At 39.4% G+C, this 23,984-nt stretch overlaps 1 pseudogene; it reads right to left on the reverse strand.

Moving 5' to 3' along the window:
- Nucleotides 1-22,082, reverse strand: part of LOC125366933 — a 31,536-nt pseudogene extending 9,454 nt beyond the window's left edge.
- Between the last annotated feature and the right edge of the window lie 1,902 nt (nucleotides 22,083-23,984).

Consider the following 23,984-nt stretch of genomic DNA (forward strand, 5'->3'; position numbering starts at 1 on the left):
CAGAAGAAATTAGAGAAACCATCTTGATATAACAACCAAAAAGTGCGCAGTGTAGAGCTGTGGCACAAGTGCTAGAGCACTAGCCTTGAGCAAACAGCTCAGGGAGAGTGCCAAGGCTCTGAGTTCCAAGGACAAGTACAAAAGAAAAAAATCAAAACTGTAAGCGAACATACTAGAGACTAGTTAGTGCTCCCATCTATGGGTAGCTGTCTTAGGCTACACCACTCATACCAGCAATTGAAAAGGAGTGCACATGATAGAGGCAATGACATTTTCTCTTGAAATGAGTATCCAATAGGATGCTAGGGTGCCTTGAAGGTTTGCATAGTAATTTTTCTTTTTTTTTGTTATCTTTTTTCTTGCATAGCCATTTATTAGTGAGACCATACAGACCATAGCCAAAGATCTGCAATTGCATGAGAAAAACACATCTCAGGTAGATAAAATTCTCCCATAAGGACTCTTTGACCATTCTTGGTAAACCTGGATTGTGGAGCATATGTGACCGAAAATAAAGACACGTTGCTTAATTTGGGTTTGTTAAAGTAAAAGACTGAGAAAGAAAGAAGAAACAGACAGAGGGTCAGAAAATGCTTATAAGGGTTTGAAATCAGATGCAGACACCGCAATGGCAGTGGAGAATAGAGCTACTTCAGGGCAGTGAACATAATTCACAGAAGGCTGCAAATGTAGATGCACATATATATCACAGTATAAACAAAGCAGCATCTGAACTTTAAAATTGTAAGAAAAAAAAACAACCTTCTAATGAGGCCTGCACTGGCCTTTTTTTTTTTTTTTTAAGTTTTTATTATAAAACTTATGTACATAGAGGTTACAGTTTCATACGTTAGGCATTGGATACATTTCTTGTACTGTTTGTTACCTTGTCCCTCATACCCCCCTCCCTCCCCCCTCTTCCCTTCCCCCCCCCCCCCCGGAGGTGTTCAGTTCACTTATACCAAACAGTTTTGCAAGTATTGCTTTTGTAGTTGTGTCTCTTTTTTTACCCTGTGTTTCTCAAATTTGGTATTCCCTTTGAATTTCCTACTTCCAATACCCATAAACACTTTCCAATATACTCAGATAAGATTACAGCGATAGTGTAGGTACAACCACAGGAAGGTGATACAAGAAAATCCTCAATAATAGAAGCTACAGATAAACATAGGATGTTGAAAGTAGTTACAACTGTGATATAACAATTGTTTCCACAAAATGGAGTTCATTTCTCTTAGCATCATCTTATGTGTTCATAAGAGTATAGCTATTGGGCCTTGTGATGCTCTGTTAAGAATTGCCTAAACCTGTACTAATTATTCCCAATAAGGGAGACCATAGAGTCCATGTTTCTTTGGGTCTGGCTCACTTCACTTAGTATAATTTTTTCCAAGTCCTTCCATTTCCTTACAAATGGGGCAATGTCATTCTTTCTGATAGAGGCATAAAATTCCATTGTGTATATGTACCACATTTTCCTGATCCATTCGTCTACTGAGGGGCATCTGGGTTGGTTCCAGATTCTCGCTATGACAAATTGTGCTGCGATGAACATTGTTGTGCTGGTGGCATTACTGTGATTTTGTTTGTGGTCTTTTGGATAGATATCCAAAAGTGGGGCTGCTGGGTCATACGGGAGTTCTATATTTAGCCTTTTGAGGAATCTCCATACTGCTTGCCAGAGTGGCTGAACCAGTTTACATTCCCACCAACAATGAAGTAGGGTTCCCTTTTGGCCACATCCCCTCCAACAATTGTTATTATTAGTTTTCTTGATATATGACATTCTTGCTGGGGTGAGATGGAATCACAATGTTGTTTTGATTTGCATTTCCTTTATGGCCAGTGATGTAGAGCATTTTTTCATATGTCTCTTGGCCATTCTCATTTCATCATCAGAGAAGTCTCTTTGTAGGTCTTTAGCCCACTTGATGAGGGGGCTATTGGTTCTTTGCGGTTTTGTTTTGGGAGAAGGTAGTTTTTTTTAGTTCTGCATATATTTTAGAGATGAGGCCTTTGTCTGTTGAATGTCCAGTAAAGATCTTCTCCCAGTCTGTGGGCTTTCTGTTTATCTTGCGAGCTATGTCCTTTGCCGTGCAGAAGCTCTGCAGTTTGATGCAGTCCCATTTATCCAACCTTTCTTTGATTTGTAGCCTTTCTCTGTCTTTGTTAAAGAAGTTCCGTCCTGCGCCAAGGAGCCCAAGTGTTTCTCCTACTCCTTCCTTTAGTGTTTTCAGGGTGTCTGTTTTGATTTCAAGGTCTTTAATCCATTTGGAATTGATTTTGGTGCAGGGCGATATATAAGGATCTAATTTTATTTTGTTGCATGTGTTGAGCCAGTTTTGCCAGCACCACTTGTTAAAGAGGCTATCTTTCTTCCATACTATTGTTTTAGCTCCTTTATCAAAGATTAAGTAGGAGTAGTTCTGTCGGTACATTTCTGGGTCTTCAATTCTGTTCCATTGGTCTTCAGGCCTGTTCCGGTGCCAATACCAAGCTGTTTTTATTACTATAGCTTTATAATACAGCTTGAAGTTGGGTATTGTAATTCCTCCAGTAGTGTTCTTTCTGCTTAGGATTGTTTTTGCTATTCTAGGTCTTTTATTGTTCCACATGAATTTCCGTATTGCTTCCTCTATTTCATTAAAAAATAGTGTTGGGATATTAATGGATATTGCATTGAATTTGTAGACAGCCTTTGGCAATATTGCCATTTTGATTATATTAATCCTCCCAATCCAGGAGCATGGGAGGTTTTTCCATTTCCTTAGTTCTGACTTAATTTCGTTTTTCAAGGTTTTAAAGTTCTCCTCAAAGAGGTCTTTCACTTCTTTGGTTAAGGTTATTCCTAGGTATTTTATGTTTTGGGGCCTATTGCAAAAGGAGTTGCTTTCCTGATTTTAGCCTTGGTCTTCAGGTCATTAGCATAGAGAAAGGCCGTTGATTTTTGAAGGTTTATTTTATATCCTGCAACTTTGCCAAAGTTTTGGATCAGCTCTAGTAGCTTGGGGGTAGAGTCTATGGGATTCTTTAGGTATAGGATCATGTCATCTGCAAAGAGAGAAAGTTTAACTTCATCTTTACCTACTTGGATCCCCTTTATATTTTCTTCTTGCCTGATTGCTCTGGCTAGGAATTCTAGTACTATGTTGAAGAGCAGGGGAGAGAGTGGACATCCCTGCCTTGTTCCTGGTTTTAAAGGGAATGGCTTTAGTTTTTCCCCATTTAGAGTTATGCTTGCTGTTGGTTTGTCATAAACTGCCTTGATTATATTCAGGAATGTTCCCTGGAATCCCAGTTTTTCCAGGGCTTTAAGCATAAGTGGGTGCTGGATTTTATCGAATGCTTTTTCCACATCCACAGATAAAACCATGTGGTTCTTTACCTTGCTCCGGTTGATGTGGTGGATTACATTAATTGACTTGAGTATATTAAACCAACTTTGCATCCCTGGAATGAATCCAGTTTGATCATGGTGTATGATTTTTTTGATAACCTGTTGAAGTCGATTGGCCAGAATTTTGTTGAGAATTTTTGCATCTATGTTCATCAGGGAAATCAGTCTATAGTCCTCTTTCCATGATGAGTCCCTGCCTGGTTTGGGATGAGGGTTATACTGGCTTCATAGAATGAGTCTGGTAGTGAACGTTCTCTTTCAATTTCATTGAAGAGTTTGAGAAATATTGGTGTGAGATCTGTTTTGAAGGCCTTGTAGAATTCTGCAGTGAATCAGTCTGGACCTGGGCTTTTCTTGGATGGGAGATCATTTATTGCTGTTTCTATTTCAATATTGGATATGGGTCTGTTTAGAAGGTTTAAATCTTCATGTTTAAGTTTGGGGATATGAATTTTTTCTAGGAAATCATCCATTTCTTCCAAGTTCTCGAATTTGTTGGCATAAAGGTTTGAATGAGAGGTTGGCTGGGGACAGAATTCTTGGTTGGTAGTTATTTTTATTTAGTGTTTGGTATACTTCATTCCAGGATCTTCTTGCTTTCATGGTCTCTGCTGAGAAGTCTGGGGTAATTCTGATTGCTTTTCCTTTATATGTGATTGTTTTCTTCTCCCTAACAGCTTTAAGGATTCTTTCCTTATACTCTACTGATCCTGTTTTGATCACAATGTGTCGGTGGGATGTCCTATTCTGGTCTGGTCGGTTTGAAGTTCTAAATGTTTCTTGTATCTGTATAGGCCTTTCCTTCTGGATATTTGGGAAGTTCTCAGCTAATATTTTGTTAAATAGGTTGCCTATACCATTAACCTCTTTCTCCAAGTTTTCCTCAATACCTATTATCCTTAAATTGGGCTTCCTGATCGTGTCTTGAATCTCCTGTAGCGATCTGTTTTGTTGATTGGACTGGATTTGTATTCATTTTTGATCTTTCTCCATAGAATCTAAGGAATCTTCAGCTCCTGAAATTTGATCCTCTGCTTCTGTTAGTCTGGGCTGTAGCCTAGCTACTTGATTTCAAATCTCTTTTCCTTCTGACTGGTCTTTCCTGATGGTTTCCATGTCATTTCTTAGGTCCTGTATGGACTTCTTTACTTCATTAACTTCATTACTTTGGTTTTGAGTGTTGTCTCTCAAATCTTTAAGCTGGTTAGCTATCTTTTCATTTCACTCTTGAAGTTCATTCATCTTTCTATTTGTGGATGCCATGAAATTCTCCATTAATTTTTGCTTTGCCTCCTCATGCTCTAGAATAATTGAGTGAAGAGATTCACTCTTTTCATTTATCATGTTTATCAGTAGACTTTGTAGAGCATTTTGGGGTTTCTCTTCTATGTCTTTGATTGACTGCTGTGCTTCCTGCTTGTTTTGAGTGGGGGATAAGACTTCATTGTTTGCCATCTTTCTTGTGTTCCTTCTGCCCATTTGGATTGGGAATGCCAGTCTACCAGCACCTGTGAGCACCGTTTAAGACCCAAAGCAGCCCTTACCAAGCACTGTTGTGTAAATCTTACAATTTCACAATTATATACAGATACCCTGTATGCCTGTCTATAAAATTATATTTGGTGTTCCTAAAGAATACAATTTCAATATAACAACCGATCCTGTGCCTGTATTCAGTAGTTACTTATTAACTGTTACAACCCTATAAGCAATTCTTTTTATTATATTACGTTCTTTTAGGACTGGCTTTCTCTATGAACCCCTTTGGTTCACTCGGATTAAGCAGGGATACCCTCTATCCAATAACCAGGAGTCGATGGAAACTGGAGGTCCAGGCAGTAAGTCAGGTGGATAAGTTGGAGGTAGTAAAGAGAATAGAGTAAAATGTATTGGGGAGGGGGCAGGTGATTTTGGTTTAGTTTCAGTGATGTGGAAATGTGGAGAAGAGTAGAATCAGTAAAAAGAACAATGTTAAAATGATAGACAATGGAGAGTTAGCAGAAAAGAGTGCAGGTGCTATTCATAGGAAAGTAATTTTTAAAGACAGAGAACGCAAAGAGAAAAATAAAGTAAAAATAGTTGAGGACAGATGCACAAAACAGAGAAAAATTATTTTAAAAAGAAAAAATAAATAAAAAGGATAAAAAAACAGAAAAGGAACAACCCAAACAAACAGAAAATAAAAACACTTGATAAAACAAACAGGTAAAAATGGAAAACAAAACAACTTAACAAACAAAAAAAAACGACTACGTTTCAGAAGTGAAAAAAAAAATGGAGTCCTCCTTGTTTGGGTGGTCTTTCCCCAGTCTCTGGTTTCCTCGCGATGGTCTGCAGTCTATTTTGCTGATTGGCTGTGTTTGACTTGATTTCAGTTTGAATGGGTTGTTCTGTTCTGATCCTTCACCCCTCTTGGTGCAATCCTGAGTCTCTGTCTTCTTTCTTTCTGAGCTTGACTTCATTCAACATAATATCATGCTTGAGTGCCTGTTTGTGCATATGCAAGCTAGCCAGTAGAGCTCAATGAACTCAGGGCCTCATGCATTACCTTGACTTTTTCCACTTAAGGCTAGCACTCTGCCAATGGAACCACACATTCACTGTCTGCTTTTGGCTGACTAACTGGACATAACATTTCTTGAGTTACTGGGATTAGAGGCGTAAGCTACCAGCACACTGGTCATCATATCTCCACAATTTAAAATCATTTCCTATTTCTTGCTTTAAAAAAGAATCACTTTGGTTTTTTTTTTCCTCTCTAACTTTTCTATCCTCTTTTCTACACATGGAACTATAAATATCCAATTATTTTGAACTCTATCTTTTTGGATATCACAAAATTCAATAGGCTCATAAATCTAGTATCTTCCTAGCGTTCTTTTCTCTCAAGTGAAATAGCACTAAATTAGACATTTATTTAATATCTGCCCACTTTCTCACCCTCACCTTTAGAAAACTGTAGAGGCCTAGCAACATTCCAATCTGGGCAGATGTTAATCCTGATGGTCCTGTCAGCACTGCTATGGACTTGCTCTCTTTCATACAGTAGTAGTTTGGACTCTTGTACTTCCCAAAGAGGCAAATGGAGGGATTTTTTAAATGCTAGCCAATGTCCAAATTGCACATCATAGATATCAAATCCCAGAGTCAAGTTGTGTATAAGATGAGAATTTGTTTTGAATTCTTCAACAGCAAAAGCCAAGGCTAAAACAAACTGGTAGTTTTTTAAGATAAACCTAAATAATGAGCATAGAAGTTTAGGATGAGTAATTAAAAACCTATGATTTGATGGATTGAATACTTGCTTTTTTTTGCCAGGGAATAGGTTAAAACATTGCACTTATTGAACATGAGGTAATACTTGGATTATGGACCATATCTGACATGAAATAATGATTTACTAATTTCTTGTCTACAATAAAAGAGACAGAGAGAGTGTGTGTGTGTCTCTGAGTATGTGTGTGTATTTTGGGGTTTGGAAACAAAGCCTGGACACTCTAATCGAACTTTTTCGCTCAAGGATAGCAGACTGCTACTTGAGCCAAAGCCCCACTTCCAGTTTTTGGCTGGGTAATTGGAGATAAAATTCTCAAGGAAGTTTCTGTCCAGGTTGGCTTTAACCCACAACACAGCTATCAGCCTTTTGCTTAGATAAGATTACAATCAAGAACCACCAGACTACAATAAGAATTTCAATCAATTTCCTCAAAATATGTGTCACAAAAGAAAATAATTTCAGACACTGGCCAGTTGGGAAGGAAATGTTTCTGTAAGCTTTGGTACAGAATTCATGCCACCGACACAGGTTGGGTCTAATAACATCCCTTCATTATCAACCATGATAGCTGGGATGCAAGAGATACAGGGATGTTCAAATAAAGTGAACAACTTACACCCTGGAAAGGAGAAGGTACACTGCATGAAACAAGAGTCTTCTACTGATAGGGAGAAAGTCACCCAGGAGTACTTGTAAAATAGAATAATGAAAGTGAGCTGTTTCTGGTACACTAATGATGGGAGAACAAGGTACAGAAGACAGAGGATATTGCTTTGCAGACACAAGTTACCTCAGCCACTGCCAATCCTGGAAACAAAACAATAAATGAAAATAAAATGATAAGTTTCTTACGGCTTATTGTCTTTTTTCCTGGGAGCATCACTGTTACTGCCATCTGTTCCTAAAGTGTAGAGAGGGAAAAATCCATCCATCAGCACATCTCCATCCATGTGAGCTCAGTGCTTCATTATAGAAAAGCAGCGAGTGCCTGCCAAGGACTTGAGAAGGGGAAGCTGGAGAAGAATGAGTATGAAGATCAAAGGGCACATCCCCGAAGCATCTGCCAAGCTGAAATTCTGCCTGGAAATAAATATTGCAGTGCCAGGTATGTATACTCTTATATGTCTGTATGTATGCATATGTGTCTTTTCATTGGCAGAGATTTACACTATAGCTAATGTTCTTTCATCTAAGCCTCTTGTGAATCTCCTGGGAAGAATGTGTAAAACTCTTTCCTGGGGCTGTGAATCTGTGGCCTTCTATCCAGGAGAAAAACATGAGTTGGAAAATATGTTTGCAGATTCTCCCTCTTCATGCAGGTGTTATGATTTCCTCCAAGAGGACAGATAGTGAAGCCCACAGGGAAGAAATTTTCTTGGATAGCTTTCATCCCACATCTGTGTCCAAAATCTATTTGAATGAACACCAGTTGGGATGATGCCACTGGATTGCCTCTGAGAATGCCATGTCAACTACAGATGAAATGGCAAGAAAAAATTACTGTGCCAATGAGATGACAACCAACGATATGAGGGTATCATGCTCATAGGGGCAAATCAAACACACTATATTCCTTAGAGCCACAGAGCATTGCTTGTTGACGCAAACAGGTTCCAGCACGTATTCCATATGCAGAGGCCTCTGCAAATGTACTCATTTCATATTGCCTAAAGAAGCAAGGGTGCTGCTGACACAAGTAATCAATCAATATCAAAATTGAGTCTCACAATTCCATTCTGAACTTTCACTTTCAAACAGGTAATTTTTACCTTACACTTTCTAGTATAGATGAAGTTATTTTCATGATGCGCTTGTCTGAGAACATGTGGTAATCATGGCATTCTGTATCCTATGCCTTAATCAAGATAAACAATTCTATGCTTCCACTTGTCAAAATATATTAGATCAGAATTCTATGCACAGACCTCAATGGCTTCAGAGAACGGGGCCATTGTATGTCATTTTTTGGCCATTTTCACCCAATTATCTCTTTTCAAAATACTGAACTCAGGGCCTTGGTGCTGGCCCTTAGATTTTTCTGCTAAAGGCTGGTGCTCTACCACTTGAGACACAGCTCTACCTCTGGCATTTGTTGGTTAATTGGAAATAAGAGTTTCATGAACTATTCTGCTCAGGCTGGCTTTGAACCTCAATCCTCAAATCTTAGTGTCCTGTGTACCTAAGGTTATAATTGTGAGTCATTACTTGCCATCTTGAATATTTTTTTTGGTATGCAACTGAAATTCGGCTTTTCCCTAGTGAATTTAATGAATTTCATGGTTCAACCACCTCCCTTCCCCCCTAATCATCTTCTATTTGTCTTTTAGTAGTTTTATGTGGCCAAGTTTCCTGGGTACACAGCTGACTCTACAAGAGAAGCTGGTATTTATTCACACATTCCAATTTCATGTATTGAACAAAAACCAAGATGAACATGCCCTTTGATTTTATTGGCTTAGCTCATGAGTTTGCTTTCACTCATCCTTATTCTGATATGGATGGAGAAATTCCAGGGCTGGAATTAGTGATTAATGCGGTAGGAAGAGTACAGACATTTCTAGAAGGGCTTTTGCAGCTTTAGATAGTCAGAATTAGCCATGTTTCTCCACCAGATTACAATCAGATGCTGAGAAGTGTTTCTTAACTCTGGACATTATGAGCAGCAGTAACTTTGGCAGGCATTGAGGTCTGCACTAATGTGGTTTCAGGCTTTTCCCTCTTTGCTGAGCCAGAACTACATTTCCCAGAATTCCATTGTCAAAAATGACCTCTAGCTCCATGGGACTTGGATGGTAGAACAAAAACAGTAGCTACTAGGATCTGAAGGAGAGGTCACCAGGGCCAGTGTAGCTCACATTAGGTCTCCTGGCCCTCCTGGAATAGTGTCAATAGCTGTCTGCCATTCTGGAATCTACATTCAAGTCAGAGGTGTGTCCAGTGTAATTGTGCAGGGTGCCATCTTCTTTGTGAGGTCATCTCTTCTTAGAATTTGGAAGTGATGGAAGCTGACTGCAAATTGCACTTTTCCCTCCTGGGCTATAGCTCATCCACGCTCTCCTTTCTACCCAGATAAATTATGATTTGTTCATTTAATCTAATTTTTAACCATCTGTGAGTCCCACTGTGTAACAGTGATATTAGGAACCCCAGGCAGGACAGAATCCTTTCCATAGAGCTGTGCGCTAAACTAGACCCTACTTCCATAATATGCAAATCTCTGCAATAACTATTTATTCCTGATTATTCTGGCAATTTTGGATTTCCTGGTAAAACCCTCACTGGGGGGTCATCATTATGAAACCGGGCCAAATTTCAAAGTGTGCATGGGGTCAGTGAATTTTTGACTACCATGCTAATAGGGAAGAATCACTATGAAGCCCTTGATTCATGTTGAAAGAGAAGAGAAAAGGAGGGACAGAAAGGATAAAATTGTCAAAGTGAAGCAGGCAGAAAATAAAACCAAGCCAGAAGCAGGTGTTCTCTGTGAAGATTTGAGAGAGGGATTATGGGTACCAAGCAGGTGCTGTCTCAGATTGCAGAAGATATTGCCACCTTCAATACTACCTTCAGCTTCAGTTTGGTCCCCAGGACCGGAGATAAAGGAGGATATGATGATCTCAGGAAGATCCACAATGCAACAATAATTGTGAGACTTTCCCAGTTTAGTCCTACTGACCTGAGAAATGAATCTCTGCTCCTATGCATTTTCTACCTGTATCAACGGTATAACAGGTGGGTTGACATATGCGTTTCTGGTGCCCCAAATCTGTGTTCCTGAGGATCGACATGGTACAGAGGGGCGTGGCACAGGGAGTTCTGGTGAAGTGTTTTGCCCTCATGAATCAGGCTCATAAGGAAGGCACCCTCAAAACACTCAGCTGTGGAGAGACAGTCAAAGGTTGTGGTTCTGAAGGGAGGGAGATCTTGCCATACTACATTAAAAAAAACCTATGCTGAGTACCAGTAACTGACAGTTGTATTCTTAATCAAATTGTATCAAGGATTTGGGGCATGCTGTTTACATTCTTAAAAATGCTTGCCTTTCCAGATGTTTTGAGACAGTGCAAAAATTTCTGTTTATTTTAGCATGGGAATTTTGAGGGAAGGGTGATCATGACAAATTATTGAATGTGCTACCTGATGCCTGTGTGCTGGCCTGCCTGACTGTCATGATCAGCCTTCCCTCAGAAATCTCAGGCTTCAATAACAGAAAAATTTCACAAGAAAACACAGCTAATATTACATCACAATGTACATTATTTGCTCAATGAATCTGATTGCCCTTAAGCACATATATAAAGGATTTGGAGGCATGTTGTATACAGCATTTAAGAGGTTTGGCTACCCAGATAGGTAGAGACCGCACAAAGTTCTGTTTATTATAGCCTGGGATTTCTGAGAGGAGGATAATCATGACAGGATGTTGACTGTACCTCCTAGTGCCTGACATTCTGCCTGCTTGCCTGACTGCCTGAGTACTTGTAATTATCACCATTCTCTCAGAAATCCCGGGCTGAAATAAACAAAATATTTTCAAGAAAACCTAGCTATTATTATGTCAATATTAACATTATTTGCTGAACCAATCTGGCTGCGCTTAACAAATGTATAAAATATTTGGGGGACTGTTGTTTACCTTATTAAAAACGCTTGCATTCCCAGATGTTTTGAGACAGTGCACGAATTTCTGTTTATTGTAGCCTGGGATTTTTGAGAGAATGTTGATCATGGCAGAATGTTCACTGTTCCTCCTAATGCCTGCCTGCCTGCTTGCCTCCCTGCCTGCCTTTCTGACTGCCTGCCTTCCTGTGATGCTCATCCTTCACTCAGAAATCCCAGGCAACATTAAAAAAATTACAACAAAACATAGCTACTATTGTGTCATTGTGGACATTATTCACTCAACCAAGCTGTCTGCCCTTAAGCACAATATATAACAAATTTGGGGGCATGTTGTATACATTATTATAAACACTTGTCTTTCCGGATGTATTGAGACAGTTCAGCAAGTTGTGTTTATTGTAGCCTGGGATTTCTGAAAGAAGGGTGTTCATTACAGGATGTTAACTGTACCTCCTAATGCCTTCCTGCCTGCTTGCATCCCTGCCTGCCTGCTTGCCTGCGCCTTCCTGTCAGTCACCCATCTTTCAGAAATCACAAGCTACAATAAACAGAAAAATTTTACAACAAAACATAGTGAGTATTATGTCATAATGGATATTATGTGCTCAACCAATCTGAATGACTTTAAGCACAATTTATAAAGGATTTGGAGGCATGGTGCATATATCATTTAAAATTCTTGCCATCCCAGATGCGTTAAGGCAATGCATGACGTCTGTCTAATGTAGCCTGGGATTTCTGAGGGAAGAGTGATCATGACAGGATATTGACTGTACCTCCTAATGCCTGCCTGCATTCCTACAACCTTGTCATGATAAAACTTCTCTCAGAAATACCAAGATACAATAAAAAGGAAAAATATAGAAAATCATAGCTACTATTATGCTATGATTGACAATATTTGCTCAACCAATCTGCCTGCCCTTAAGTACGAAGTATGAAGGATTTGGGGGCATATTGTATACATTATTAAAAATGTTTTCCTTCACATATGTGTTGAGACAGTGCACGAAGTTCTGTTTATTGTAACCTGGGATTTCTGAGAAGGGTGTTTACGAAGGCGATTGACTGTCCCTCCTAATGTCTGACTGCCTGCCTGCCTGTGATGATCATCCTCTCTAAGAATCCTAGGCTACACACAAGAGAAAAAATTACAACAAAACATAGTTATTTTATGTCATTGTGGACATTATTTTCTGAACCAATCTGGCTGCCCTTAACCCCAAGTTATAATGGATTTAAGGGCATGTTGTATACATTATTAAAAATGATTGCCTTCCTAGATCATGACAGAATGTTCACTATACCACCTAATGCCTGCCTGCCTGCCTTTCTGCCTGCCTGCCATGATCACCCATCTCTCAGTAATCCCAGGCTACAATAAACACAACACATTTATAACAAAACATAGCTACTATTATGTCATAATGAACATTACTTGCTTAACCAATCTGACTGTGGTTAAGCAAAATGTATAAAGGATTTGGGGGCATGCTGTATATATTATTATAAATGCTTGCTGTACCAAATATGTTGAGACAGTTTAGGAAGTTCTGCTTACTGTAGTCTTAGATTTCTGAGATAAGAGTGATCTTGACAGGATGTTGACTGTACCACCTAATGCCTGCCTGCTTGCCTGCCTGCCATGATCACCCTACTCTCAGAAATTCCATGGTAAAATCAACAGAGAAAATTTGCAAAACTACATAGCTACTATTATGTCATGATTGACCTTATTTGCTCAACCAATTTGTCGATCCTTAAGCAAAATGTATAAAGAGTTTGGGGGCATGCTGTATACACTATTAAAAATGCTTGCCTTCCAAATGTGTGCAGACAGTTCACCAAGTCCTATTTATTTTAGTCAGTGATTTCTGTGAGAAGGGTGATCATAAGAGCATATTGATTGTACCACCTAATGCCTTTCCACCTTTCTGCCTGCCTGAGATCCTGCCAGCATGCCTGCCTGCCTGTGTGCCATACATGCTCAACCTTCTATCAGAAATCCTACGCTAAAATAAACCGAAATAATTTACAAAAAACAGAGCTACTATTATGTCAACATGTCCATTATTTGCTCAACCAAACTGGTTGCCCTTAAGCACAATGTATAAAAAACTTGGGGGCATATTGTATACAGCATTTAAAAGGCTTGCTTTCCCAGATATGTAGAAATAGTGCACGAAGTTTTGTTTATTGTAGCCTGGAATTTCTGAAAGAAGGGTGATAATGACCAGATGTTTACTGTACCTCATAATGACTGCTTGCCTGCCTGGCTCCGGACCTGGCTGCCATGATCACCCATCTCTCAGAAATCCCAGGCTACAATAATCAGGGAAAATTTACAACAAAACATGGCTACAATTATGTCAAAATAGACATTATTTCCTCAACCAATGTGATTGCCCTTAAGCACAATTTATAAAGGATTTGGAGGCATGTTATGTACAGCATTTAAAGGCTTGCCTTTCCAGATATGTAGAGACAGTGCACGAAGTTCTGTTTATTGTAGCCTGGAATTTTTGAAAGAAGGGTGACCATCAAAGGATGTTGACTGTACCTCCTAATGCCTGTCTTCCTTCCTGCCTGCCTGACTGCCTGGGTGCCTGTAGTGATCACCCTTTTCTCAGAAATCCCTAGCTACAATAAAGAGGAAATATTTTCAAGAAAACCTAGCTATTATTATGTCAATATTGACATTATTTGCTCAATCTGGCTTCCCTTATGCACAATGTACAAAGGTTTTCCAAGTATGTTGCATACATTACTAAAAATGCTTTCTTTCCCAGATGTGTTGAGAGAGTGCAAGTCCTGTTTATTTTATCCTGGGATTTCTGAGAGAAGGGTGTATATGAAGGATGTTGATTATTCTGCCTAATGTCTACCTGCCTGCCTGTGATGATCATTCTTTTGTAAGAAACCCTATGCTACAATAAACAGAAGAATTTATAACAAAACATAGCTATTATTATGTCATTATGGACATAATTTGCTCCACCAATCTGGCTGCCCTTAAGCAAATGTATAAAAAATTGGGGCTCTGGTGTTTACATTGTTTGAAATCCTTTTATTCCCAGAGGTGTTGAGACAGTGCACAATGTTCTGTTATTGTAGACTGGGATTTCTGACAGCAGGGAGATAATGACAGGATGTTTACTATACCTCAAAATGCCTGCCTGCCTTCCTGCCTGCTTACCTTCCTGCCTGCATGCCTGTCATATTCACCCTTCTCTCAGAAATACCAGGCAACAATAAACAAAAAATTACAACAAAATATAGCTACTAATGTATAAGAATTTGGGGGTATATTGTATGCACTATTAAAAATGCTTGCCTTCCCAGATGTGTTGAGACAGTGGACAAAGTTCTGTTTATTGTAGCTTGGGATTTCTGAGAGAAGGGTGATCATGACAGGATGTTGACTGTACCTCCGGATGCCTGCCTGCTGTCTGCCTACCTGCCTACCTGCCTGTCATGATCACCCTTCTCTGAGAAATACCAGTCTACCATAAACAGAAAATGTTACAACAAATCATAGCCATTATTGTCATAATTGACATTACTGATCAACCAAACTGACTTCCCTTAAGCACAGTATATGAAGGATTTGGGGGCATGTGGTATACATTGTTAAAAATGCTTGCCTTCTCAGATATGTTGAGACAGTACACCAAGTCCTGTTTATTGTAGCCTGGGGTTTCTAAGAGACGGGTGTCCATGTCAAGATGTTGACTGTACCCTCAAATGTCTGTCTGCCTGCCAGCCTGCTTGCCTGACTGCCAGCCTGTCATGAGCACCCTTCTCTCAAAATTCCATGGCAACAATAAACAGAAAAAAATTACAACAAAGCACACCTACTATTATGTCATTATGGACACTAATTGCCGAAACAATCTAGCTTCCCTTAAGCACAAAATATAAAGGATTTGGGGGCATGTTGTATACAGTATTAAAAATTCTTCCCTTCCCAGATGTTTGAGAAAGTGCACAAAGTTTTGTTTATTCTAGCCTGGGATTTCTGAGAGAAAGGTGATCATCACAGGATATTGACTGTGCCTCATAATGCCTGCCAGCCTACGTGCCTGTCATAATCAACATTCTCTCAGAAATCACAGGCTACAATAAACAGAAAAATGGACAACATAACACTATTAAATCATTATGTACATTCTTTTCTCAACCATTCTGGCTGCACTTAAGCACAATACATGAAGGATTTGGGGACATATTTTAAAAATTGTTAAAAACACTTGCCTTCCCAGATGTGTTTTGACAGTGCATGAAGATCTGTTTATTGTAGACTGGAATTTCTGAGAGAAGGGTGATCATTACAGGATGTTGACTATACCTCATAATGTCTCCCTCCCTGCCTGCCTGCTTGTCATGATCACCCTTCTTTCAGAAATCCCAGGCTACAATAAAAAATAATTTACAACAAATCATATCTATTATTATGTCATAATTTACATTATTTGCTCAGTCAATATATCTGCCTTTAAGCACAAAATACATAGGATTTGGTGGCACATTGTATACATTATTAAAAAGGCTTGTCTTCCCAGATGTAAAGTTGGGACAGTGCCTAAGTTCTTTTTATTGTAGCTGGAGATTACTGAGAGAAGGTGATAATGACAGGATGTTGACTGCACTTCCTATGCCTGCCTGCCTGCCTGCATGTCATGATTACCCCCCTCTGATTAATCCCAGGCTTCAAGAAACAGAAAAAGTTACAACCACACACAGCACCATTTTGTCATTATGGACATTATTTGCTCAACCAATCTTGCTGCCCTTAAGCACAATGTATAAAGTATTTGGGGGTATGTTGCATACATTAATAAAAATGCTTGCCTACTGCTTTTGCTCAGAAGGTAGAGACAGCTGGAGAGACATGTCAACTTACCTTTTAGCTTAGAAAGTCAACTCCATTTCAGCTGTCCTTTCCCCTAATCCCTGCTGCTGGATCCCCAAGTACTTGCCACAGGACCTGGCTGGGCTGGCCTGGGCTGAGGCCTCTGATGAGTGTGCTGGCCACATGCAGTGTGAACTTCCAGCATGACTTGCTCCCACAGCTTTATGTGTACACGTCTTATTTCCCACACCCCGATGAGAGAAAGTTTCTGAGTTCTGCAACCCTTCTTGGAATAGCTGTGATCTTACCCTTCAGGCATTATTTTGGGGCCTTCACACAAAAGCAGAGTCTGTGAAGAATGGTGCCTATCCTGTCAGCCACTCTCCTCCAGCCCTGCCTAGTACTCCAGCTGGAGGCTGTGGCCTCCACTTGTGGCTGGCCAGAGGGAAGGGAATTCTCCTCTGCCTCACAACTCTCTAGCCTGCTCAACCAGCCAAAGAAAAACTGGTCCAAGATTCTGCTAGAACTGTAGCTAGGCAGGAAGCAGAAGGGAATGGCAGGCAGACTAGAAATTCAGACTCTCTTCACATGTGTTTGGGTGCCATCATTATCCCACTGAAATTCTGAGGATAAGCTGAAACTATTACGTTGTGTGGGTAACCTGGGTCTCCTTCATGGAGGGAGAGGGCTGGGGCGATGTTCTTCAGTAGTTGGGTATGGTGGTACCATCCAAGGCATTGTTCTCAACTCTGCAAGGTCAGCATTCTGTTTTAAGTTTTCTCTGATGACCATGCGGGTGCCCATGGCTTCATTGAATGCTCTGTGCTGTATTGCCTGTTGAGTCTCAGCTGCATTCTACCCCATGTCACACATGACTGCCACAATAATGGGGTGCAGCTTGCTGGGTACTGGCTAATCAGGACCCACGCCACATACCGTATCATCCAAGGGTGTTCCAGTATTTGTTCAACATGGGGCCTTTGACTGCAGTCCACAGTTAGAAGTGGGAAAGTAGGTCATGTCCCTTTGCATTTAGGTATAGTGGAGGGCTATTCTTGGACTCTATGACTAGGACCTGTATGTTAGCAAACTTCCTCCCCTCAAAGGGGAAATTTCGCTGTCATCACATACTAAATGATGCCCAATTTCCAAATGTCTATCTTGTAGGCATCATATATTTTGTGTAAGAACATATCTAGGGGTCATAATATCAAGGCTCCACAAGCTCCCTTTATCAACTGCCCTGTGGTCGTCCTGACACTCAGCCTAAAATCACTGACCTTGACATTGTGTTTAGCTTCCAACAGGATGTTGTTGGGCTGGAGGTCCCAGTGTGCAATTCCATTTTATTGAAGGTAGTGCACGGCACTCATGATCTGTTTGAACAGCCTCCTGGTTTTATTCTCGAATATGTGGCTTCAGCTGGATTTGCACATCGACCCCATGAGGTGTCCCCACGTGGCCAACTCCATGACATGAGATAGACAGTCTTTATCCTCCATGACCATAAAAACCAGATGATGTGTGGGTGAGGTATGCTGTTGACAATGTCCACCTCATTTTCTATGCCATGGCTCTTCAGGTCTCTCTTCAGGAGAACTTTCACAGCCAGCCTTTTGTCTGTGAGGCAGTGATGGGCCACCTTCAGATATACAAAGCTACCATGGCTGATGGTGTCCTTCCGTCGATACTGTAAGATGATAGTTATCTCCTCCTCCCCTTCTGAGGAAGAATTAAAGGAAACTTTGTTGTATTTTGACATCTCTCCACTGGGATGGCAAGTAGTCAATCTTATAATTATCTTTAATATTCTAAATGAAGATAACACAAGGAATTTTAACCAAAATGAGCTAAACTAAAAAACAAACAAGGAAATACAAACACCAGAATAATGAAAAGAAATACCAAACCCAAGCCAACCAACACAGCTCTCTCCCAAACCCCAACACAAATAAAGCGTTAATTCGAAGTTAGTCCAGCAGGTCACCAAGAAAAGCTCCCAGTGCTGTAACTGACAAAAGTGGATAGCAGCTTCTTATATACCCTACTGGGGATACCTCACAATGCCTGGTGATAACAGGGATCAAATTGACCAATCACAAGTGGGACCAGTGACGTCAGTGAGGAATGGACCAATCAGGGATCAGTAGGCACCCACTGATAAGTATGCTCTTGAGCCTGGAGGACTGTTGTTGCCAAGGAAGCCAGGTACATGGGATGATGCTACTGCTTCCATGGCAGCCATGTGGGAACCATAAGAGGACAGTGGCCACTACCTTATCATATATGATATGATTGCGTGTGATAAGATCACGCATTCTTTCATCCATCGAACATGCAACATGCGGCCCTGTATCTGAATTCACTACTGTGACATTATAGTGTATCATGACACGTCATAGGGTGATTGCACACAACGTCATGATTGCACCTTGTGTGTAGTGTTATATGTTTATGTTATATTTTAGAAAATAATATGTTATGTATTATGTTATTATATATTATGTATTATAATTATGTATTATGTTATATATTATATTTTTAGTATATATTACATATTATACAATATGTAATGTGTTATTTTATATTATATATTGCGTTTTGTATATCATATATTATGTACTACATATTATTATACAATATATGTCATGTATTATATGTTACTATACATTATATATTATATGTTATGTTATATATTATGTATGTTATATATTATATGTATGCTATATATTATATGATATTCTATGTATTATATCTTATGTATTAGGTTAAATATTATGTATTTTATGTTACTATATACTATATGTTGTATATTCTATGTTATTATCTTATATATTATGTATGACATATTATGTATTATATGATATCATATATTATATGTGATGTGTTATGGTATTACATAATATGTATTATATGAAATTATATACTATGTTATTATAAATTACTTGCTGTATTGTGTTTTTATACATCACATATTAGATATGTTCTTATATATTTTGTATTATATTATATATAATTGTTTATAATGTGTATTACATATGATTATATACATATGTAATTATATGTTATATATAGTGATATATGTATAATATATACAATTTTATATACATTATATTATTTTATGCATACGTGTAATGTAATAGTGACACATACTATGTTATAGGTCATGATCACGTGCATATAAAATGATATGTTGTGTAATGAGCATGTAGGCTTATGTTACATGATACAATGTATGGGATCATACACAACGTCATCATGTGATGCTTCGTGAACTCGTCACAATACACATACACACATATCTCAGATGGGCACAGGCATGTCACACACGAATGCCCACGTCTTGCACGCACTTGTCTTACACATGAACGTCTATCATGTGCATGCACACCCATCATGCATATGCATGCCAATCTCTTGCAGACGTACACCTATCTATCTTGCATATGCATACATATCTCCCCATGCACACATATCTTGCACATGCATACCTATGTATCTTGCTCATACACATCTATCTTACACATGCACATCTCTCTCGTGTATGGACACCTATGTTGCACACACTCACCTACAACTGCCATGCACACTCACAGTGTCCAAACACACTCATGCTTACCCCGTATATTCATACTCATACTTTTATATGCACACACATCATTTTTGCATGATGATCACCTGGATACACGCCTATATTGCACACTCCAGTGTACCATGCACATTCATACTTTCCATGCACACTCACACCAATTTGAACATTCACGCCCATGTCTGGCTTGCACTCCCATCTCATGTATACAAGCCTGTCATGCACCTTGCACACTCACATACATTGCACAGTCACACCTTCCTTGCAAACTCACACCCATTCTCTGCACGCACGCCCATATTCTAGTAGCCCCACAATGACTCCTGTGGGCACACCTGCTTGCGCACCCCCCTTTGCCCACACCCCTTGCTCGCTCACCCAAGGTTGACATTCTCCAGGTCAGCGGGCAGGGTGCAGGGCATGGTGCGGAGGCCGCGGAAGGTGCAGTGGAGCTCAGCCTGGGCATAGCAGGAGCAGGGTCGCCGGCAGCCGGGGGGCTGGTTGGCCAGTGGGGATGCAGACCAGCAGCAGCAGCAGCAGCAGGCAGAGCTCCGGCGCCACATCCTGGAGGCCGGGACTGAGAGGCCACGGATGACACGGAGGCCACAGGGCACCGTGGCTATGGCTATGAGAGGGCAGAACTGACTTGTGCAAGGCGGGAAGAAGAAGTGGAAGGTGAGTAGGAAGTGGAAGGTTAACAGAAAGGAGAAGGGGAAGCAGAAGAAGAAGGGTAATGGGAATGGGAAGGGTAACCAGAAGTGGAAGAGAAAATAGACATGGAAGAGGAAGTAGAATGGGAATAGAAAGTGGAATGATAACAGGAAGTAGAAGGGAATGTGGAAGTGGAAGGATTAGCAAAAGAGGAAGCGGAAGTAGATGGGAACTGGAAGTGAAGGGATAGCCAGAAGTGGAAGAGGAAGTTTGCGTGGATGTGTAAGTAGAATGGGAATAGGAAGTGGAAGGGAAGAGGAAGGAGAAGGGGAATAAGGAAGAGGAAGCAGAATAAAAATTTAAAGAGAAATTGAAAATAGAGAGGAACAGGAAGGGGAAGTGGAAGGGTAATCGGAAGCAGAAAAGGAAATAGGTGTAGAAGTGGAAGTAAAAGGGGAATGTGAAGTGGAAGGGGACAAGACAGTAGAAGGTGAACAGGAAGGAGAGGGTAAGCGGGAAGAGAAGAGGAAGCAGTAGAGAAAGCAGAAGGGGAATCAGAAGTAGAAGGGGAAGTGGAAGGGGAAGGGGAAGGTTAACCAGAATCAGAAGTGGAAGAGTGGAAGTAGACGTGGAAGCAGAAGTAGAAGGGAATGAGAAGTAGAAGAAGAATGAGAACAGGAGTAGAAGGGGAAGAGAAAGGGGAATAAGAAGCAGAATGAGAAGTAGAAGGGGAACAAGAACAACAAAGGGAAGGGGAAGGAGAAGTCGGAGGGGAAGCCAAAGCACAAGAGGAAGGGAAGAGAGAGTAAAAGGAGAACAGGAAGCAGTGGGGGAAGTTGAAGAGGAAGAGGAAATAGATAGGGAGGTGTTAGAGCAAGGGGAAGCAGAAGAAGAAGGGGAATAGGAAGGAGAAGTGAAAGAGGAATTAGAGGAAGAGGAAGCAGGAGTGGAAGGAGAATAGGAAGGGGAAAATGCAGGAAAAGGAGAGGAAGAGGGAGGCGATGAGGTTGAAGTGGGAGGAAAAGGAGAAGAGGAAACAGAATGATGAGAGCAAGTAGTTGGCAAGAAGAGGAAGACAAAAGGAGGGAAACAGGAACAGGAAGGAGAAGGATGGGAGAGGGAAGGAAGAGCATAGGAACAGGGAGGAGGAGACTCATAAGGAAAATTGGAAGAGGAATATGAAGAAGAGAAAGAGGAAGTAGAGAAAGCAGGAGGAAATGGAGAACAAGACAAGAAAGAGGAAGGACATGGGGAAGGGGAAGAGGAAAAGAAGGAAGAGGAAGAAGGAAGGAAAGAGAAAAAGAAATGAGAAGAGGAAGAACACGTAGAGGCAGAGGAAGAGGAAGCAGGATGGGAAGAGGGAGAGAACGAATAGGAAGGAGAAGACATAGAAGTGGAAAGAGAGGAAGAGGAAGGAGGAAGGGGATGGGGAGGAAGGAAAAGGAGAGGAAGAGGCAGGACAGGCAAAGGAGAGAAAGGACAAGAGGAACCAGGAAGACAAATACGGGGGAGAGGAAGAGGCAACAGCACAAGAACAGGAAGAGGAAGGAGGAAGAGCAGGGGGAGGAAGAGAAAAGGAAAACCACAAACAGCTCTGTCCATTCCGTTTACTTCCGCCCACGGCCACTTCCGCCATCTTCATCATCTTCATCTTCATTATCCTTATCCTCATCATCCTCATCCTCATCCTCATCTTCATCCTCATCTTCTCCCTCCTTATCACCATCCTCATCCTCATCTTCCTCCTCACCATGCTCACCATCCTCATCCTCATCTTCATCATCTTCATCCTCACCCTCCAGATCCTCATCTTCATCCTCATTCTCTTCATCTTCATTCACTTCTTGTTTATCCTTTCTCATCCTCACCTTCCTCATCTTCATCTTCATCATCTTCATCCTCACCATCTTCATCTTCATCCTCACTCTCATCTTCATCCTCACCATCCTCATTCTCATCTACATCCTCCTCCTCCTCATCATCATCCTTATCCTCATCTTCATCATCTTCATCATCTTATCCTCACCCTCCTCATCCTCATCCTCATCTTCATCCTCATCAATTTCACCCGCATCGTCCTGCATAACTAAATAATAATAAATAACAAATAATAACTAATCAATAACAAATAATGACAACAGATAATAAAATAAATAATAAATAACAAAATCAATAATAATACGAAGCAAAGAAGGATACATAAGAAATCATCAACCATAAAAATCAGAGCAATAAATAACCATAATAATAGCAATGAATAATAGCAATCCCTACCAATGAGGAATAATAATAATAAATGATAAAATAGTGTATAATAAAAAATGATTCAGAGTATAATAAAAACCAATAGGAAATAAATATTAGCAAGTAATGCATGGTCAGTAATAAAAAATGATACCACTAATTAATAATAATCATAAGGATAATAAATAATAATGATAATAAATGACAATACATAACCATAACTAATAATAATAAAATGAATAGAAAGAAACATATGATTAAATATATCAAAGAATCAGCCATGAGGGGCTGGGGATATAGCCTAGTGGCAAGAGTGCCTGCCTCGGATACACGAGGCCCTAGGTTCGATTCCCCAGCACCACATATACAGAAAACGGCCAGAAGCGGCGCCGTGGCTCAAGTGGCAGAGTGCTAGCCTTGAGCGGGAAGAAGCCAGGGACAGTGCTCAGGCCCTGAGTCCAAGGCCCAGGACTGGCCAAAAAAAAAAAAAGAATCAGCCATGAAAATTAGAGCAATAAAGAATAAAAAAGAATAAAAGTAAATCATAATAGCAGTCAATGATAATAATAAATAACAGTGGATAATAATAGCTAACACATAATCATAAGAAATTAATACTGAGAATCAATAAAAATCATAGCAATAAATAATAAAAAATAAATAAAAAGGAAAGTAAATACTCATAGCAATAAATAACAATAAATTATAATAAATAGCAATAATCAATATTAAGTGAAATAATAATAAATATTCAACAATTACATATTGAGACAATAAATAATAGCAATAATAAACAATAAATTATAATAATAAATAATAATACCTAATATAGGAGATTATAAAAATATTTAATTAATAATAATAAATAATCAACAATAAAATCACATCGATAAGTAATAATAATAAATAATGAGAATAATAATAAATAATAGCAATGAATAACCTTGGTTAATAAAAAAACAAGAAAAATAGAAGTACATAACTATAATTAATAATAAAGAAAATGGTAATAAGAAATAAGTAATAATAAGTAATATTTAATCAGCAAATAATAAAGAATAACAAAGACAAATAATCATAGCAATAAATGATAAAAATAAATAACAAATAATAACAGTATATTATAAATAATTGTTAACAAATAATAAGAAATAAATAATAATATATCAGCAATGAAAATCACATCAATAAATAATAATAAAAATAAATAATAAAAAGGGCAATAAGTCACAGTACATAATAATAAATAACAATAGATGATAATAAATAATAACTAAGAATGAAAGGAATAATTAGAAATAAATAATAATAACAGTAAATAATTAATAATAAAGTCATATAGCAATAATGA

Source organism: Perognathus longimembris, chromosome 18, assembly GCF_023159225.1.
Source record: "Perognathus longimembris pacificus isolate PPM17 chromosome 18, ASM2315922v1, whole genome shotgun sequence".
Taxonomy (NCBI): Eukaryota; Metazoa; Chordata; class Mammalia; order Rodentia; family Heteromyidae; genus Perognathus; species Perognathus longimembris.